The sequence below is a fragment of the Tachypleus tridentatus genome, chromosome 7, assembly GCF_004210375.1.
Source record: "Tachypleus tridentatus isolate NWPU-2018 chromosome 7, ASM421037v1, whole genome shotgun sequence".
NCBI classification, from domain to species: domain Eukaryota; kingdom Metazoa; phylum Arthropoda; class Merostomata; order Xiphosura; family Limulidae; genus Tachypleus; species Tachypleus tridentatus.
The window spans coordinates 178,694,867-178,711,649 of record NC_134831.1 but is presented as its reverse complement, the minus strand read 5'-3'; the positions used below and the strand labels follow the sequence as shown (position 1 = coordinate 178,711,649).

The following is a 16,783-nucleotide window of genomic DNA, read 5'->3' as shown; positions in this document are numbered from 1 at the left end:
GGTTCGAATCCCGGTCGCACCAAACATGCTTAAACTTTCAGTCATGGGGGCGTTATAAAGTGACGGTCAATTCCACTATTCGTTCGTAAAAGAATAGCTCAAGAGTTGGCGGTGGGTGATGATGACAAGCTGCCTTTCGTCTAGTCTTACACTGCTAAATTAAAGACAGCTAGCGAAGATAGCCCTCCAGTAGCTTTGTGCGAAACTCAGAAAACAAACCAACCGTCATCGAAATTTCAAGTATTCAACATTTGGTAATTAATACGATGGGAAGATGAAATTCAACATATTCATTTTACAGTTCTTTAGTCTTTGTTAAGTAGACAAAACAATTACATACAAACGTTGCGTCTCTCTACGTAACGCTTATTGGTTAAACACAGTTAGCCCACCGTACAACTTTGTTCGGAACAAGAAACAGAGAAATAAACAATAGTAGTAGTGTCTCACTGGGTTTGCTTCGTTCAGAGAATTAGATAAAGCTTCAATTATAATACTAAATTACATAAGATAACAAGAAACCGAGTAATCCAGACGGTCTTGGAAAGCAAACCTCCATTCTTGGTCGGTTAATTCAAAAAAATCGAATGCGTTTTTTTTTTGTATTGATGTTATTGTTGAATTACATGTGTGACGGATAATGAAGTAACAATTAATAGGTTATTTGGTTGTAGAGAAATAGCGTGTAATACGGGAAATTTGAAATGTCAAAAGCTGGCTTATTTCGTTAGGAATGAAGTCACACCACAGGAAATTAAGTGAATATCTCATGGAAAGCTAGAAGTGCACAAATCATTACGTGTAATAAAATAGTACTCCCTAGTGATTTTTTGACGAAATGGGCGTGTATGTGTTTTGTTAAAGCAAAGCCATATCGAGTTATCTGCTGAGTTTACCGAGGGAAGTCGAACCTCTGATTTTAGAGTTGTAAATACGTAGACTTACCGCTGTACCAGCTAGGGACTTTTGACAAAATATCGAGCAACTTATATTAAAGAAGCTATGAATAGATCAAATATAAAAGTTTTATTTTTTTCGAAGCCATAAAAATGTATTTTATGAGACTCATGTGGTTATAGTTACTTCTAACATAATAACTTCTGGTGTTACAGTTACCTTTAACGTGACATCTCATGTTGCTACAGTTATCTTCAATGACACACATCATGTTGTTACAGTTACCTTCAATGCCACACCTCATGGTGTTACAGTTACATTCAATGCCACACCTCATGTTGTTACAGTTACCTTCAATGCCACACCTCATGATGTTACAGTTACTATTAACGTGACATCTCATAGTGTTACAGTTAACGCCACTGAAAGAGTGTAATGGTAGTGATGTGAAATATTGGCAAACGTGAAAGTTATTAACAGATGCCAAATGGTGATAATAAAGTAATTAACAGATGCCAAATGGTAATAATATAGGATGTTCAAACCAAAATCGTGACAGTGTGACAAAATCTAATTAAAATATTACAAAGGAGCTTTAGTTAAACGATTTAACTGAACCAGCCGCAAACACAGGTTTCATAAAACACAGAGGCTGTTCTGATTTTACTGGGCCTAACTGCAGAGATAGGTACTCTTATTAAATAAACAATAATAATAATGCTGTCAGTGAAGTTATATTTACTTTTATTGCGTAACCAATCCTGAGGCCATTTTAGTTTTAGTTAAGCGACCAAGTAAAAGTTTGATGAAATTAATAGACGAAGTTCGTTTAGCAACACCAGAAAAAACCTGCTTGCTTTCGATTCGTTTAGAGATACATTTTTTTTGTTGTTCAATACAAAGCGACAAAATGTGCTATCTTTGTTGCACTCGCCGGGAGCATCGAAACCCAATTTTCAGCTTTATAAGCTGCCATACTTACCGCCGAGTCGTCAGGAGGCGTTATAATGATCAAATTTTGTGCTGCACTCCAAGACGATCGAATTTTCCGAAAATAAACCGATGACCTCTTTAAGTAATTTTTGAGCAGTAAATATATAACACTAAAGGCGCATCCTTTACCTACTTGTTGTTGTTGTTTTTATCACTTCCCACTTACTTTCTGTTTATTTTGTGAAATCGATATTAAATTATGAAAAATTGTACATTTGTTTCCAGGCACATCACACTCAAAATAATCGTCAGCTAAATCCGGTTCAGAACCAGAAACAGCACGAATTTGCACAAGTTTAATTGACTTTTTAAGTGTGGAAACACCGGAGCGATTTCATACAATTTTGGGTCTATTTTTACGTGAAATAACATTAATTAATTTTCAAACACAAATATCACTGACGTTTTTGAATAGCAATATAAGCCCTCTGGCGACGAGACACTTTCGTTTTGTAAAATAAAATTTGAAGACGACTTGAGTGGTGGTGAAAGAACGTTTCAACGAGATTTGAGAAATTCAAACCAGATTATGTGGTTGTCAAACGGAGGAAGAGTTGAACATAAAGCTGACCTTTCCAGGTCTTCAAAACCTAAATATTGATAAAGAAACGGTGAAAAGGAAGAATATATATAGGTCAACTTGAATCTCGTTCTTCACACAACAAACCCGTCGCAAAAAGAAGCTACTCTTCGAAAAGTAGTAGAATTGACTCTCACCCTTGTAACGCACTTACTGTTGAATATTCGAAGTGTGTTTGATAGTAGTTACTCTCAAAATCATGGCTTGGCATGGCCAGGTGATTATGGCGCTCGACTCGTAATTTGAGGGTCGCGGGTCTGAATCGCCGTCGCACCAAACATGCTCGTCCTTCAGCCGTGAGGGCGTTATAATGTTAAGGTCAATCCAACTATTCGTTGATAAAAGAGTAGCACAAGAGTTGGCGGTGGGTGGTGATGATTAGATGCCTTCCGTCTAGTATTACACTGCTAAATTAGGGACGCCTAGCGCAGATAGCCATCGCGTAGCTTTGAGCGTAATTAAAAAACAAACTCTCAGATTCGAAATTCTTGGTCTCCCCTACACGCTTATCATTTGACGACCCTATGATGATACAAAGAATGTAAAATTACGTGTTTTTTGCTTGTTTGTTTGTTTTCCATAATCTTATTCTAGTAGATAGCAGCTAGTTCCAATATTAGGGCTGTGATTGGGTATAAATTAATCAGTTATTTACTCCATACTTACAGAAGAAAGAAATCAGTGAGTTAGATGAGAAATATCGTTTTGTTAATTACATTACTTCTTTTAAAAGTTATTACTAAATGGTGCATTGATAAATAAATAAAACAGTCAACGTTTTTTATCTTAATGATGTGAAAAAAAAACATGTTACCTTCCAGACTTTATTCACCCTTCAGTTGTTGGTCGTAATGATGTTTTATTTTTATTTAGAAAAACAAATAAAAATACTTTAAAAAAACGAACGAGAAGTTTAAATTGTTGGAATGAAAACTGTGAAATGTCTGTTTTAAGTCTTGTCAACAAACGTCACCAACAACCAAAGAAGCACTTCTGGAGCTACTTTTCGAAGAGGAACAGAAAGAAAAGAAGAGAGACAGAGGTGTAGCTTGTGGACCTTCGGCGCCTGTTTCATACAGTTGTATCGATCCGTAGTCTTGGAAGATAACTGTGTCTGCTTCCACTGTCTAGAGAGAACGATTTGGAGCCGCGTCCTCTGGACATGATGTGTTTGGAAGCTTGTCTTTCCAAGGTAAGAACTGACTGATTTATAACATTTTGCATCATTTTCAGATAATATGATTCATACTTTTATTTATCTATTAAAGTATGTCAAATATCGAAGATATCGAAAGGAAATCAAAGAAGAAAACCTAACCCCTATCGAGTTACAGGGCCATTTTGTCGGGTTGTTATATACTTTACGTCAATATAGAAAATATCACGTTGCGTTTTTCTACCCATTGATGTCTTGCGAGTTTCGAAATGCAGTATGTTCATCAGTTTAAGATCTCAGATACATCAGAGTTTTAAGAATACGCGGAAAGTGGAATAGTCGTGGAAATCGTCGCGTTTTGGCATGATTTTTCAGATTTTTAAAATCCTAGAAGCAAGTATTTTTTTTGAAAAGGTCTTCAAAGTTCAAAGTTGAAAGTGCCATTCTCGGAGCATTATCGCAATCGAAGGTTTCAAAATGATGGTGCAGACTGAACTGGCCTGATCATCTATAACAGGTGCCATTGTATACACACGTGCAGCATACGTAATAATGTACTTAAAATATGTATGTGTATGTACGTATTCCAGTGTGTAAGTTAAGTAAAATGTAATGTAGGCAGAGCTCTTGCATTACAATAAAAGTGTGGAATGATATTGACGAGTTTGATACAGTAAAAACAGTAATTGTAAATTTAGTTTCGTATCTTAACCTAGCTTTGGCCTTCTGTAGTGGTTCAAACAGTGTGCATCGTTGTTATATATTAAATAAAAATGATACGAATCTTAATACAGAAAGTTGTTCCATCATTACAAACTGAGTGTATAGGAAACAAAAGACAGAATAAGGAAGAAAAGAAAGGTTTCGCATACCTAAGATCGTAGTTGGGGGGCTTACTATCTCTTATGTCTCCTAAACCCTAAGATCATTGTTGGGGTACTTGCTACCTCTTACGTTTTCTAAACCCTAAAATCATTGTTGGCGCACTTACTACCTCTTATGTCTTCTAAACCCTAAGATCATTGTTGGAGCGCTTACTACCTCTTATGTCTTCTAAACCCTAAGATCATTGTTGGGGCACTTACTACCTCTTATGTCTTCTAAACCCTAAGATCATTGTTGGAGCACTTACTACCTCTTATGTCTTCTAAACCCTAAGATCATTGTTGGGGCACTTACTACCTCTTATGTCTTCTAAACCCTAAGATCATTGTTGGAGCACTTACTACCTCTTATGTCTTCTAAACCCTAAGATCATTGTTGGGGCACTTACTACCTCTTACGTCTTCTAAACACTAAGATCATTTTTAGAGGCACTTACTTCCTCTTATGTCTTCTAAACCCTAAGATCATTGTTGGGGTACTTACTACCTCTTACGTTTTCTAAACCCTAAGATCATTGTTGGGGCACTTACTACCTCTTATGTCTTCTAAACCCTAAGATCATTGTTGGGGCGCTTACTAAGATCTCTTACTACCTCTTATGTCTTCTAAACCCTAAGATTATTGTTGGGGCACTTACTACTCTTATGTCTACCTCTTGTTGGGGCGCTTACTATCTCTTATGTCTTCTAAACCCGAATATCATTGTTGGGGCGCTTACTACCTCTTATGTCTTCTAAACCCTAAGATCATTGTTGGGGCACTTACTACCTCTTATGTCTTCTAAACCCTAAGATCATTGTTGGGGCGCTTACTATCTCTCTTGTCTTCTAGACCCTAAGATCATTGTTGGAGCGCTTACTACCTCTTATGTCTTCTAAACCCTAAGATTATTGTTGGGGCACTTACTACCTCTTATGTCTTCAAAACCCGAAGATCGTTGTTGGGGCGCTTACTATCTCTTATGTCTTCTAAACCCTAAGATCATTGTTGGGGCACTTACTACCTCTTATGTTTTCTAAACCCTAAGATCATTGTTGGGGCACTTACTACCTCTTACGTTTTCTAAACCCTAAAATCATAGTTGGCGCACTTACTACCTCTTATGTCTTCTAAACCCTAAGATCATTGTTGGAGCGCTTACTGCCTCTTATGTCTTCTAAACCCTAAGATCATTGTTGGGGTACTTACTACCTCTTACGTTTTCTAAACCCTAAGATCATTGTTGGGGCGCTTACTATCTCTTATGTCTTCTAAACCCTAAGATCATTGTTGGGGTACTTTCTACCTCTTACGTTTTCTAAACCCTAAGATCATTGTTGGGGTGCTTACTATTTCTTATGTCTTCTAAACCTTAAGATCATTGTTGGGGCACTTACTACCTCTTATGTCTTCTAAACCGTAAGATCATTGTTGGAGAAGAGTGTTTGCCACTTCCCTCGTCTTCTCATTGTCGTGTGAAGTCTATAGGTTTCATTATACGAGTCCATGCTTAAACACAAGTACTTGCTTATATTGTGTGTTTTATGAAGTAATTCGTTGGGGTATTAATCACTGTTGTTATTTTAAGGAAACTTCTGATTCAACCAATTTTATGTGAATATCTTCGTAGAATTATTTCATTCTAGAATCTTCTTCTAAACAACGATAACATTTTATTCATGTCAGTGTTTGAAACAAAACTCTCGCTTTATGAGTTCCGTCCCATTAAACTGAACTATACCTTAGATTAAATAATGGTTCTTTGGATTTCAATTTATCTTTGTAACTAAAACCATTTGAAACATTAGACACTTACTCAGTAACCCAGGTTACCTGCAGGTTTCATAAATACAATCAAAGATTTTTTTAACGCGTATTTAAGGTTATTAGACAATTGTGTTAAAACACTCAGTCACTTACTGGACATGACTTCCATTTGGAATCAAGTTGTCATTTCAATACCTTTGGCAGATTGGCAGTAACTTTACGAACTACAAAGTTGAAATCCAAGGTCCAATTCTCCGCAGTGAATACAGCGCAAATAACCAAACATCTAAATTCCAGTTTATCATAGTAATCTTCACTCGATTCATGGTGGTGTCACTCTATTGAGCACATACTGTTATCTTAAAAGAGTTGCTCTTTAAAATTACTTCCTATTGTATTGTTTTCTTGCTTTAAAACATGCCTGTGTTATTTAGAATTACTTCACATTGTATTGTTTCCTTGGTCTACAACATGTCCCCGTTTCTAAGGATTACTTCTCATTCTATTGTTTCCTTTTTTACAATATGTCCCTGTTTTTTAGAATTGTTCCTCATTGTATTGTTTCCTTTGTTTACAATATGTCTTCGTTTCTAAGGGCTACTTTCTATTGTATTGTTTCCTTCGTTAACAATATATCACTGTTTCTTAGAATTACTTCCCATTGTATTGCTTCCTTGGTTTACAGTATGTCCATGTTTCTAAGGATTACTTCCCATTGTATTGTTTCCTTGGTTTACTACATGTCCTTGTTTGTAAGGGTTACTTGCTATTATATTGTTTCCTAGGTTAACAAATATCCCTGTTTTTATAGAATTACTTCCTATTGTATTGTTTGCTTTGTTTACAATATGTCCCTGTTTCTAAGGGTTACTTCCTATTGTATTGTTTTCTTGCTCTACAATATGTCTCTGTTTTTTTTTAATTACTTTCCATTGTATTATTTCCTTGTATTAAAATATATTCAATGTTTTTGTTACACTAACCATCATGTTGTAGAAATGAAACGTTATTGTTTTTGTAAGTAAACATCTGTTTAGTGTAAATAAAACAAATTCTAAAAAATGTATTTTCAAAACTATCTGACTTAATATTATATCGTAGTCAACCTCTTGCGTAGATTAGTTTGAATAATAAATCTTAGAAAATTAATATTCAAGACACATCTGCTGCCATTTTCATGCTTCAAAGTCTGTGTTTGTGTTACTGATTTTTTCCACTGCTTGAAATAATAATATTTTTAATATTTCAATTCTTTCGTAATTATCAGCGGTTTGTTTTATTTGAGCCTTCAGAAACGTTAACTTTTGTACATAAGCGCTTGAAGTATAGACCTCTAGACTTTTCTATTGTTGTTGGGTTTTTTCTGTGTTTTCAACATCACTTTTGTTGACTGGGCCCTCCAGAGATAATACGTAGACCTATCGACCATCCATTCGTTCATTAGTGATAGTCAATATAGATAAGATCTAGTATAGCGACTGTTTCTAATGACAGAACAAAAATATTCTATATAATAGAAAGCCTTACAAAACATATTTCTACTCCGAAAGGCTTATAGAACATCATTAAGTTATGTTTCTAATATCACCGACCGAACTGGGCTAATTAGAACTACTATAACTCAAATCTACTACAGTTCACTTTAAAAAACAACAACAAGTAATTCTCTAATTTTAAAATTTAGCTTAGTATAAACCTATTTCTGAATTAATTTCACGATTGGCTTAATCCAATAACTCCTTTTAAAACGTCTAAAATCTATCCAGTTAACGTCAGATTCCATTTCGGAAAATGTTTACTTGTTGAATATTTTCGTCAATGGTTTAATATTCCGATAATGTGTGTGTGTTTTGTTTTTTTACCACGTAGTTCGTGTTCTTTTTACCGCATAGGTACACAAAGGGCTATCTGCGCTTTGTTCTCCGCAGGGAATCGAAACTCGGATTTTAGCTTTGTAAGTCCATAAATTTACCTCTGACCACCGAAAGATTTTGACCTCTGAAAGAAATGTCAGTTGAAGATAGTAATGAAACGTTTCATATAAATGATTTATTTTCCTAAGCCTGTATTCATGGTTTTAGTTAGACACAGTGGTTATTTGTGTACTAATATGTTTGAAAATCAAAGTTCTCAATTCTGTGATTGGTCAACTTCCTCTCCTACAAATTACCCTCAGTATAAGTACTTCAATTCGTTGGACATAAATTATAAATCGAAACAAGCTACAAAGCTTGTCCGACGTCGATGTTTTAAATGCATTTCGTAGAAAATTTCGAGTTTATATCTCCACCAAAATTAGGGACCAGCATTGCATATTAACCATTTTATTAAACTGAAATGATTTTTACCATTAGTCATATAATTGTAAGTTATTTGATATTAGAAAAACTTATGCTTTTTTTTTCTCTTTATGCGTATGTGTGCGCTCTCGTACAACAATCTCACAGCTACTAATGGTCCATGCAGAAAAATAGCTAGACTTACTTTTATTGGTTTTTTTTTAAGGTTTGACGTCAACGCACGTCATATAATGCTCAACATTTATTGGTCGATCAACTACTCAACCCGGGCACTGCACGTTTGAAGCTTTCTGAGCTATAAGATTAATACTTAATATCTTACAGATAAGCCCAAATATTTAAAATGTTTAATTTAGTTGAAGTAATCAGTTTGGTAATAGAGATTACATTTCCACGTTTATTGTAATTGTTTAAGGTTCGATTAACAGGCCAAAGCAAGTCGGCTAGATGTGTTTTACACGTTTATTTATTATTAAGCGCACAGCTATACAATCAACAACTTTTACTGTGCACAAAACGGGTATTGAAACCTGATTTTTAGCAACGTAAGCCTGCAGATTTATCGCAGAGTCATGAGTAAAATGCGTCTTTTTTTTTGATAAAATGTGTCACTGGAACACAAAATAAATATTGTTTCAATCACTGCCTGAAGATGTGATTTCTATAATTTTTTATTAACCTTCAGGAAGCGAAGAATCGACCAAACAAATTGTTCAGTTTTGTTTCTGATGAACTTGTCCTAGTTTCAGAGTTCTGAGTGACAATTAGTAAAATCGATATTTGTAACACAGTTAGTTTTACTTTTCATTACGTGCCAGTGGCACAGCGGTAAATCTGTAGACCTCCAACGCTAGAGACTGAATTTCGATACCCGTGGTGGGCAAAGCAGAGATAGCCTATTTTGTAGCTTTGTGCTTAATTCCAAACAAACAAAATATTTCCTACTGCCCACTTTTCGTGCTGCTATTTGTTAGTGTATGTGTATGGGTGATTTCGCCGTTATAAACTGCACATGGCCAAATTGGGAATCATTTAGCCCAAAGTTTTTGTTTTGTTTTGCATTTCGCGCAAAGCCACACGAGGGTTATCTGTGCTAGCCGTCCCTAATTTAGCAGTGTAAGACCAGAGGGAAGGCAGCTAGTAATCACCACCCACCGCCAACTCTCGGGCTACTCTATTACCAACGAATAGTGGGATTGACCGTCACATTATAACGCCCCCACGACTGAAAGGACGAGCATGTTTTGGTGCGACTGGGATTCAAACTCACGACCCTCGGATTACGAGTCGAGTGCCTTGACCTGGCCCAAAGTACGAGCCAACCACTGAATCCAGACAAGTAAGAGTTAATCCAGCTATTCGGTTTAGGTTAGCCGTGCAGGCAGCAGATGGTGCTGACTGCTTATCCTTTCCCTGGGCAACAGTTCTAAATTAGGGATGGTCGTGATGTACCAACTTATACTTCTTATTGAATCAACGCGATAAACTTCCCATTGTTTAAAGAAACTAAAATAAATTCAATGAACATTTAAAGTTCATTGAACAGTTGAAACTACAGGGCAAGTGAGGGGGTGAAACTTTTGGGGGACGTGAAATCAGTATAATACAACACAGTACTGTATCTTATGGTTAGAAGTTCCCCTTGAGGGTCCCCCCACCCTCTTCGTGACCTCTCAGAGCTAAAGAGTTGGGTTCAAAATCATGCGATATTACAAAATATTCCTCATACTTTAAATTGTGGGTGCGTTATAAGAGTGCCAGTCAGTATCTTAGGAAAGATAAGAGGTTCAGAATTATGGACGGTATAGAATAATTTTGTTAGTTTTTCATGAATACAAACATAAATATTTATCTGTCTGTGCTCTGACCAGCACAAATATCGAAGCTCGGGTTTTAGTAACATAAATCCGCAGACACACCACCTTGCCACTAGGGAGCTACTGATCTAAGACCACATTCATTTAATACATAGATCTAAATTTAACCTTCGACTACTACGTGTATTTGTTTTTTGGTAGAGGGAGATGTGATGGAGTTAAGATAAAGTTTTTAAGAATAGAGTTTTTTGTTTTTTAAATGAATAATGCAATTAGTACGTTTTAAGAAAATAAAACTAATGTTTTTTAAACTGAGACAATTCTAGTGTTATTCCAAAATTCGATACGTTTATTCCTGTTTAAGCATTCGAGCTACTATCGTCGTTTTTTTATAAACAATAAAACAAATATTATTTTATCAAGCTTCTTTGTTTATTTTGGAATTTCGCACAAAGCTACTCGAGGGCTATATGTGCTAGCCGTCCCTAATTTAGCAGTGTAAGACTAGAGGGAAGGCAGCTAGTCATCACCACCCACCGCCAACTCTTGGGCTACTCTTTTACCAACACGAATAGTGGGATTGACCGTCACATTATAACGCCTCCACGGCTGAAAGGGCGAGCATGTTTGGCGCAACGGGGATGCGAACCCGCGACCCTCAGATTACGAGTCGCACGCCTTAACACGCTTGGCCATGCCGGGCCCGAGCTTCTTTGTCTGTAGCTTTGATGATTTATTTTGTTACCATTTATTACCGGCAGAGGGCCACTTGTTATTCCTGCTGCTCTTTTTACTTGTATTAGAATATTCGAGAGAATAGTTTTTCAAGTATTTTTTTAAATCACTACATTTCTGGGGCTACATTTTACAGTGTTCTAACTAGTAAAATCTAAAAAAATACAATAAACACGAAACAAGCACAGTATACGACACAATCTTAAAACGTTACACGAACTGAAGATAAAATACAAACAAGAAACACGAAACAAGCACAGTATAAAACACAATCTTAAAACGTGATACGAACTGAAGATAAAATACAAACAAGAAACACGAAACAAGCACAGTATAAAACACAATCTTAAAACGTGATACGAACTGAAGATAAAATAGAAACATGAAACACGAAACAAGTAAGTACAGAATAAAACACAATCTTGAAACATGATACTAACTGAAGATAAAATAGAAACATGAAACACGAAACAAGTACAGAATAAAACACAATCTTAAAATGTGATACGAACTGAAGATAAAATAGAAACATGAAACAAGTACAGAATAAAACACAAACTTAAAACGTGATACGAACTGAAGATAGAATAGAAACATGAAACAAGTACAAAGTAAAACACAATCTTAAAACAAGATCCAAACTGAAGATAAAGTAGAAACATGAAACAAGTACAGAATAAAACACAATCTTAAAACATGATCCGAACTGAAGATAAAATAGAAACATGACACACGAAAAAGTGCAGAATAAAACACAATCTTAAAACGTGATACGAACTGAAGATAGAATAGAAACATGAAACACGAAACAAGTTCAGAATAAAACACAATCTTAAAATGTTACACGAACTGAAGATAAAATAAAACAAGAAACACGAAACAAGCACAGTATAAACACAATTTCAAAACATGATACGAACTGAAGATAAAATAGAAACATGAAACACAAAACTAGCACAGAATAAAACACAATCTGTAAACGTGATACGAACTGAAGATAAAATAGAAACATGAAACACCAAACAAGTACAGAATAAAACACAATCTTAAAATGTGATACGAACTGAAGATAGAATAGAAACATGAAACAAGTACAGAATAAAACACAATCTTAAAACATGATCCGAACTGAAGATAGAATAGAAACATGAGATACGATGTAAACTTTGAATGAAATGTAATTTAACACACATATAAATTCAGAATAAAATAGAAGACAAGATAAAAAATTATTGAGTTAAATATAAAGTTATCACGTGACAACTTTTGGTGGAAAAGTATCTCGTTCGTGCCGCTGGTGTGTTGAATGTCTTCGTTCATAAAGGTCAAAGCTCCAAGAACTCACTATACTCAGTGAACCACAACCACGAGATACTGATGTTCGACAGCCTGCTAAGGAGGAAACTCAGTTTCAGATAACAATATTTAGATTACTATAAGTATGAAACACTATTGACTAAGAAAGTAGTAGAAAAAAAAATCCAACACGATCGTGGATGAACACCGCAATATCTTGGAAGGAGAAGGAAATCGTGTAATCAATTTCTAGTTGTCCTTAGCAGTTCTTCCATGATGTTAACGCATCTCTATACTTGTCATTTACTATCTTGGTATTTAAATAAAGATCTACTTACTGACGTGACACATTTCTTTTTTAATTGAATTAATGCCTTTGATTATCACAAGTACATTTAAAAAACATACATTGTAAACTTTCGTTAATTGAATTATCTTACTGTTGTTATTAATAATCTCGTAGAGAGACCATAGAATAATTACAGTTCGTTCAGTCCCTGAATAATTCTTTAGATTGGTGGTTCCCAACCAGGGGTGTGAGATAACATTTCAGTTTATGCAACTTTTAGTTTGTTGTAATATTTTTTCTTTTCCAAATGTTTCGTTTTTGTTTATACATCATTAAAAACTAATTATAAAAATTTGTTTTGGCCACCTTTACCTTTATTCTTAAACAAATAATTACTGTGATGGGTGAGAGAACATATTAAAAGTTTTTGGGGGTGCGGGGCATAAAAAAGGTTGGAAACCACTACTTTAGATAGAATAAAGAATAACCGAAGTTAGTTATTTCAATTATAGTATTATTGTTATTAGTAATACTTTGAATAGGAAAAATAATTAAATTTCAGTTAATAAATCATTGTATTGTTATTATCATTAATAATATTTTAAATAGATTAAATATTAATTAATCTTTATTTAATTAAATTATTGTATTATTTTCATTAATAATACTTTAATTAATTAAAGTTCCGTTAATTCAGTTTTTATGTTATTATTATTGAAAATATAAATTTATTAAAATTACGTTAAGGAATTCTCGTATTATTATTATTAACAATATTTCAAAGAAACAACAAATTAATTAACATTCTGTTAATTGAATTCTAATATTACTGTAACCCACAATGTTTTTAAGCAACAATAAATGTATCAACGTTTTGGTCTAACACTGTAGTAATTGTTGATTTATTCTTTGTTAAAAAATGTAGCGCAGACAGGAGTACTGTAGACATTCTGAACACAAAGGACATTAAGCTTCAGGCTAGTTTTACTTATTATTCACTTACCAACGTTGTAATTCACATCTTGGTCTCCGGGATACACCAGACTCTGAAACAGTTTACTGTTAATTTATAAATGAGATTCCTTTCTCTTAACGAATGTCTCCAGTGATTCTTGAGTAAAGAAGCACACCTCTAATGGTATGGTTAGTTGTCTTCCCTCTAAACCAATGGTTCCCAACCTTTTTTATGCCCCACACCCCTAAAAAATTTTAATATGTTCTGGCACCCTTCACAGTAATTATTTATTTAAGAATAAAGGTGAAGGTGGCCAAAACAAATGTAATCTTGCACCCCCTGGAACGCTATCTCGCACACCTGGTTGGGAACCACTGCTCTAAACTATCATTCAACATTAAAATCCTGGTTTCGATGCCTGCGATAGGCAGAGCACAGACAATCCTTTTTGTAGCTTTGTGTTTAATTACAAAACAGTAGCATGTAGTGTTGATATAATTACAATTTAGCAAACAACAATTTTTAAATTTGGTTTTATTTTTTTAATACGTTTTTCCTTTTCAAGGAAGAGAGGAACATACTACACACCCTTGGAAAACAGCTCAATATTCTGTCTTAAAATGAAAAAACTTTTTTTTTATCATATTTATAGATTGTTGTTTACCGACTTATTGCTATGCCTAATGATCTTTAGATATAAATATATAACATATTACTAAGCCTATTTATTAACTTTTAAGATGCCAAAAGATATTTAATATCTGGGAAGACGACAAAAGGAACAATATCATTAGGCCTAATTACTGTTAAGCAAATCACCTAACCTCACTGTTGTTTTAAATGATGTTAGATTATATTAAATAAAAAACGTAAGAAGTATCCGGCTAGCTTAGTTAATTATTTGTTGCTTTCGTTTTTCAGTGACCATAATTAAGAATATAAATATTCTAATTAACTTGAAATTATTTTGAGAATAGATTAAATGAGTTTGGTAAGCAGTGCCGGGTTTTTGTATTGTTGCTTCAGAAGTCAACAACTTTGATTTTAACTTATTTATATTAAAAAAAAAACAATCCCCTCGTATTTACATTAAGAATTGTTATTGAATGAAAGATAAGTAATGATTGCAACTAATTAGATAAAATAAAATGAACAAATTAATAAGTAAAGAAGTGATAAATAAAATAACATTTAGCTGCTGTGTCTGGTGGTTCGAAATTAAAGATAGCGTCATGCCGTACCTGACTGTCTACTGAGAAGCACGTAACGACTATTGTAAGCAGAAGGAGAGCACGTGCTCTGGTTGGCGATTGAAACACCTCTACAGTGTAACCGTAATCCAAGCCGCACTATAATGAATATTTTATTTACCTGAAAAAGAAAGATTATCGATATATGAATATTGTTACAAAGCTACGCAGCTTTTTCACTGCCTTTCTACGAGCTTACATGTGCTAACTACAATAATAATGCAGTTTTTAGAACATGCTTGTTTTCCACTGTTTCACGAGTTAAGGTGCAAGTTTCTGTTCTTAACAAATATGATTTGTTTGTTTTTGGATTTCGTGCAAAGCTACACGAACTCTATCTGCGCTAGCCGTACCTAATTTAGGGGTGTAAGACTAGAAGGAAGGAAGATCCTGAGGACAGCAAGTCATCACCACCCACCGCCACCTCTTGGGCTACTTTTTTACCAACGAATAGTGGGATTGACTGAAACATTATAACATCTCCATGGCTGAGAGGGCGCGTATGTTTAGTGTGACGGAGATTCGAACCCTCGATCCTCAAATTATGAAGGTCCGTTTTGAGGAAGTAGTTAGTTTACTTTTCAAAACAGAAAGTAGCGTTAAAGAAGTTGGGCTGAGTGTAGCATACTGGTTAGTCTGCCAAACTATGGATTTGACGATCCGTGGTTCATGCCCTGTTACAACACAAATCACTTCGTGGCTGTTAATGCGTTATAAGAATGATGAACAAATCCTATTATTAGGCTATAGTGGTCTACGAGTTGGCGGTAGGTGGTATTAATTAGTTGCCTTCTCTCTAATCTGTCGCTTCAAAACAGGAGAGTTAACACAGATAGTCCTGCTGTTGCTTTGTCATGAAATTCTACAAAAACAAAGAAACGAACCAGGAATATAGGGTTGTTTCTGAAGAGTTTAATGTTTTCTTTATTGAAATCAGAAGTTTAATTAACAGTAATTTATTAATGTCAAATAACAGTGACATTCCTGAACAAACTACAGGTTTATCAGGGCAGTTGAAATCCGTAGTAATTCTTGACGACATGAAACCGACTTGCAACGGTCATTTGCAAACTCTCTCTTTGTTAACCTAAAGATGACCTAGGAAGGTCGAAACGTTGTTCTCTGCTTTATTAGTAAAAGTGTTACTACCCATACCACACGTTTTGAGATACAGACGTTCTGAGTAAAGTGATACTTGTTCTTAATTCGAAATTTTCTATTTATATTTTGAATAATAGTCGTAGATAATGTCATCATATGTAACCTTTTCTACCATCCTAGTGGTTCAGCCACAACTATAAAGAATTATAACATTAAAAGCCGAGTTTCAATACCAAACTTAGACAGCCCATTGGCACTTAAAAGTAAACGAAGAAACGTTTTATGTTTTCATCTTAGCTTTTATACACCGTTTCTCCCACCAGTACTCCCTGTAAACCATGATACAAGAGAAATGTTTTCCATTTTTGCAAATCAAAGGCCTTTTAAAACCGGTTATTCTCATGATTTCTTTCTTCCCTTTTACCACAGTATCACCTATTCGATACTTTCTCGTCTACGAATATATCACACTAACAATGTTTGAACATTCTGCCAACAATAGACACTTTTGGGTCCGAGACGACAATTCTGTTGGCAAAATTTGGCTTTCGAGAAGCCCAAACATCTTGTTTCGTAAATCTGCTAAAATACAATCAAGCGAATCCAATAAAATCAAATAACTTGCTTTTTGTTGTTGTTGAAAGAATAGTTTCTATAAATACTAGCGTTGGATATTCTATGAAATCTGAAGACGTTAGCGAATAATATTTATCTTCGATGAAGTCCATAGACAGAAGACATTTGAACTTTACCACTGAAGACTTTAGCGAGTTAGTTTTATCT

General features: G+C 34.7%; 1 protein-coding gene across 2 annotated transcripts in view; it reads left to right on the top strand.

Annotated features, from left to right (window-relative positions):
* Positions 1-3,605: 3,605 nt before the first annotated feature.
* Positions 3,606-16,783, top strand: part of LOC143257365 (alpha-2C adrenergic receptor-like) — a 154,939-nt gene continuing 141,761 nt past the window's right edge. The window contains exon 1 of one of the 2 annotated variants that reach the window (XM_076515926.1): positions 3,606-3,662. The gene's annotated coding sequence lies outside the window, so the exon portion shown is untranslated. The remainder of the gene's footprint in view (positions 3,663-16,783) is intronic. The other variant, XM_076515930.1, reaches the window with a different exon arrangement.